The sequence below is a fragment of the Parasteatoda tepidariorum genome, chromosome 3 (assembly GCF_982258835.1).
Source record: "Parasteatoda tepidariorum strain Cologne lab strain chromosome 3, Ptep-v5.0, whole genome shotgun sequence".
Lineage (NCBI taxonomy): Eukaryota > Metazoa > Arthropoda > Arachnida > Araneae > Theridiidae > Parasteatoda > Parasteatoda tepidariorum.
Genome location: NC_141757.1, coordinates 3,411,145 through 3,416,310, shown reverse-complemented (window position 1 = coordinate 3,416,310; position 5,166 = coordinate 3,411,145). Strand labels below are relative to the sequence as shown.

The 5,166-nt window shown below is 29.1% G+C and overlaps 1 long non-coding RNA gene across 1 annotated transcript; it reads left to right on the top strand.

Annotated features, from left to right (window-relative positions):
* Positions 1–623: 623 nt before the first annotated feature.
* On the top strand, positions 624–3,368 carry LOC147812711 (uncharacterized). The gene is made up of 2 exons (XR_015432354.1): positions 624–765; positions 851–3,368. It is a non-coding gene; the product is annotated as an uncharacterized LOC147812711 (long non-coding RNA).
* Positions 3,369–5,166: the final 1,798 nt, after the last annotated feature.

Sequence of the window (5,166 nt, the reverse complement as noted above, 5' to 3'; positions counted from 1 at the left end):
AATGGTATTATTCGAAATTTGAACTAGGCTTTAATCGAATTCTTAAGAATAACTTTGAAAGCCTTGAGATCTATCTGTACGAATAATTTTTTTTGTTTCCGAAATTATTCATTTAAAAATCTAGCTCAAAAATATTTACGATGAAAATCACTAAATTTTTTAACTTGTGCTCACATAGGGTTCAAAAATCTGAGGTATTCGAAATTTCTTTAAAATGTCAGTCTTTGAAGAATAGTTTTAAGGATTTGGGGAGAATTGAGGCATTGGAAGGCGAACGCTCTATCACCTGAGCCATCACGACTCTTGTTTACATATTGCTAAAGAGTTAACTAAAAGCCTTTTTTAGTATCACTACTTTGGAATATAGTTTAAAAGCATATTTTTTACGTTACTCTTTTAAACATTCATAACTATAAGTGATAATTATATAAAGTACTGTACCGTCTTCTGTGATTAACTTTAAATTGTACTAATATACTGCGAAATGAGTGTTAATTATAGCAAGTGCATTATTACTATTGTTTAATAACTTTTTTTCGGTTTAGAATGTTGGATTATTCTACCTCATTGGTTTCGATATGTGCATAGGTACTGCTTTTGTGTCTTCTATTTTTCAGGATGGACTGTCTTCTTGATATGCTGGTGTTGAACAAGCCTCGGGGAACTAAAACGGCACAGCTTCGAATAAAAGCATTAGAAGAGTCTATGGAAAAACTGCGCTATTTTAAGATGGCTTCTCACACTAAGAAAACTTTTCAATAGTTGGTAAGACCATGATTTTTCTCTTCTCTCTCTCTATTTAAAACAAAAAGTTTAATTTTTCTCAGACTGAATCTTTGCAATTTTGCAGATTCATGTGTCAGCGAGAACCTAAGGACATCTTGTTTGCAAATGAAATTAAGAACTGATTCATGGGTGCCCTCCCGATGAGGTATCTCAAGTTCCAATCCCCGGATGGTGCAGGCAAATTATTCTACCGGCACAGACCACAGTGCTGACATAAAATATCCTGAGTGTAGACGGATTGTGGGTTAAAATCTCCATACCGTCGGGCTAACCGTGGGAGGTTTTCCAGGTTTTCCTCTCCATGTAACGCAAATGCGGGTTAGTTGCTACAAAAAGTCCTCCTTGAAGGCTTGTTTGGTCCAGGAGTTTCCTGGTCTTCTGGATTGGGTTCCATGGTGCAAGTTTATGGAGATGAACAGTAGTAGTTGTAAACCCAGAAATGAGTCTGCCGTCCAAGCCCGGTTGTACAATAAATTTATTTGATGGCACATATTACTGCACATAAAATAAACTGTTAACCAAGTTTCAGGGAATGGAAATTTACGTGACTCCAAAACCTGCAATGACATCCAAAATTTTCTATAAATTGTTGCTTACTTATAAAACGTTAAACTCTATACGGTTGTATTAATTTCATACATAGTTGACATACTGACTGTAACATTTTTTTGTTGAAGGAGCGGGCGATAAAAATTAATGTAGAAAATTTGTTTTTTAAAGAAAAGCTGTTAAATATAATCCTGTTAAATACTTCCAAGTTTATGTATTTCCAGAGCCTATACGTAAATTAAAAGTGTTGTTCAATGTAATGTGTGTTTTTTACTGTTAGAATAAAGTAGAGAAAAACTTTTGTGTCTACAGAATGAGGTTTTAAATTGGGGCCGGGCCATGGATAACAGCAGCAATATTAGGAGTAATTGGTGGGAATAATTTAAAAACCTAATGGTTGATTGTTCCCGAAAATCAGTTTTCAGACCAAATTGATCAGTTGTCGAAACATTAATTCGTAACTTCATGAAACGAACAGTGATTATTAAATTCTCACTCTCCCAATATATCTTCTTCAAATTTTCAATTGTTATTAAAATACTCTTTATATATCCATTTAAGCTCAAAGAAATTTTTTTTAAACTAATAGTGGATGGCACTTGATTTTAATAGTTTTTTTCAAATATCAATTCATAATTGAAATGTAATTAATTTTAGTTTTTTTGGAGAGAAAATCGTAATTATTTAATAAAAACTTACTAAAATAAAATTTTTCTTTGTTAACCTAAATGGGAATTGACTCTAAAAATATTTTTTTGCATTACTTGTTTTTGTATTATTATTGGTCAGAAAGTTTTGTTGGACTTTTAAAAATTGAATTGGTTATTTTGAGAAGGGGTGAGCTTCACTTTGAATCCATTGGTGAAAACTCCTTTTCAAAATGATTTAATTCAGTTTTTTTAAGTTTGTCTGGTCTGAAATTTTTTTAAATGCGTTTAATTTTATAATTATGAAAAATAACTTTGATCAAAATCCCCTTTTAATTCAGGTGATTAAGCAAGTTTAAAATTTCATAGAAAAAGTTTCATTTCATTATTACATTTTACTTTCTTCATATGTAGGCTTAAATTCATGAAATAAAATGTAATTTCAAATTGTTGAAATAAGTTTTTGGTTAACATTTTTTCCCCTCAGTTTTTATTTTGCTTTTAATTTTAAATGATTTGGGAAATAAGCTGTTTTTAGAGGATAAAACTTAAAGATTAATAAAATTAAAACCTCGGCTTCAAATTTTTTCAACCTTCTTACTTTAATACATATTTAAGAAACGTTGAACTGTTTCATGGAAATGTTGATCCTAAATTAAGAAAAATATTGAATTCCACCTTTTAAGGTACTTTGTTTCTCTACCAGCAGTGTATACAAACCATTTCTTCAGTTTTATCAAAAGTATATCTGGTAACATGGGCACTCATTTAAATTTTTTATGGATGTGTTGGCAAATCTAATTGATCTCGCTGAATATGTATTCAATCTAAAATAATCGACTAAACTTTCAGATGAACTAGGGATTTTATACCTTTTTAGTAAGTCTGCTCTCAGTCACCAAAGCTTTTACTGTCTTTGTTCTTTCAGCAAAGATTTTCAAACTTAGCCATTTCATTAACTGTAATATATATCTGGTCGAAACTAAAATATTTGAACCAAAATAAATTTTAGCAAACTTTTGTAAAATTTAAAAGTGTAGTTATTTCGTATTTATGTACTCTACGGTTATAGCTGTGAGAAACTGGAAAAGCTATAATAAAAGTGTTTTTTTTTATATATATATAGTTAGCTACTTCAAATTTAGCCAATTGGTAGCAAATTTTGATACGGTGTAGTATTGTGTTGGGCAGTATTGTATAATTCTGATATTGTGTGTCTGACATTGTATTAAATTTTGTTCTATTGGTTTGTTGAAATAACTCAATTTTGTAATTTGTGTAAGACTTTTTATATAATCTACAGATTGAATTTCTATTTCTGTGTTTTGTAGCACTTATTTGTGTTTTGTAGTATATTAATTATAAATAAAAATGTTATACTTGCAATTTAGTTTTTGAGTTAGTTTTTTATTAGTTTGTGATCAACTCTATATTTTCCTAGGCTTGATAAAAGTTAATTTTGAAATTTCCCCATAAGGGAATTTAGTTAAACTTCAATAAATTAATGTTATTTTTTTCAGATTCGAAGAGAATATATCATCGAAAAGTATTTCTGTAGTATCTGCTTCAATGTCGTACAGCGCGCAAAATAAACTATTTCAAGTTGTAACTTTTCAAGTGATCGGATTTTCGAAAACTGAGTACAGATATTAATTGTTCAAAAGAATGACTTCAATAGCTAACAATATTTAACTATATTTAAGCATTAGGGGCTAAACTCGCTGCCGCTTACCAACCCCGATGATTTCTTCGCAATAATTGCTTCTTTTGCAGAAAACAGTTTTTCTACTTGAGATAAAATTATTCACTTAACATATATGAATTAACATAAAAGAATTCTGTTTGCTTGTGCCTCCACTTCACACGTCCAAATATTATCTATTAGTATTATAAATATTTAAAATATATATTGGTGAATAGAGAAGCAATTTTTCTAAGTAATTTTTTTAAAATAACATTTATAGTGTAATAACATTATATTGTTCAAACGAATTTGAGTTCACAATCGTACTTTAATATTTTCACTAACCCAACGGGCGAATATATTAAGCACTACTTCTACTTATATCTAATTCGGCCTGAAGCTGATATTTAAGTTCTAAATAATTTAACATAGGCTTAGCGTCTGAAAGGGGCTTGTGCCCCCCCCCTTTATTTCGCCAAAATGCAAATTTTTTCTGAATAGATTGCATACTTAAAAAAAAATTAAAATTGATACGTCTGCTATCCTATTTTTTTATATTCAAATCTTTTAACGCTTATTATATATATATATATATATTCATTTAGTTTGACTTCAATGCTTAGTTTGGCTTAGTTTAGAACACATCAGAGATAAAAGGTTACTTTAAAAAAAAAAGATTTTAAATGGTTGACTTAATAATAGTCTGCTTCAAGAAGCTGTTTGGGAATTTTATTCCATGTGCTACCCTCGTGGTTTCTGGTAAAAGCAGCTGTTTGATAAAGCAAGTAAGTGACTATTTTCTTTTTAAAGGAATCGTTTATTACTAATTAATGAATCGGTAAGCACACATTTTCTGAAATGTACTCTACGATAAATTCGGTTTCTCAAAACACGATAGTTTGTTTAATTTAAAATTTGAATTTGAAAACTTGGAAGGAAAAAAGTTCCTTTAAAAATATTCTCTTTCCATTTTTTTCTTCAAATAGCATTTCTCTTAAGATAAATAAAATATTTTTATTTTATGACTACAGAAAAATTATTTCTTTAAATTTTATTAATACATCAATGTCTAGTAACAAAACGAAATTTTATGCATAGTTTTGTTTTTTTAATTATATGGAACTCTTTAAAAGTTAAAACTTCTATGAAAGAAACTCATTACTATACAATCAGTTCTAATTAAGGGAGAAATAAAAGAATATTATGAACTATGGATATTCTTAAGTCAATCTAAACTGTCTCTAAGCTAGCTAAATGCTAAAATTAAAATAAGGAATGGAGTGAAAATTGTTTTAGCGTTCCTCATAATTTCAATTTCGACTTTTTTTTTAGTAATAAGGGTTTTGCTTATTCAACATTTTCCCCCTTTAAATGTTTATTTCTTGTATTTTAAAGTTTATTAATGTAGTGTACACCTTAAATGTGAAAGCTCAAAATTAAAAAATTTTGTTTGGGAAAATCGAAAGTTAAATTGCCTGACGTGAGTGTGACAATCATTTT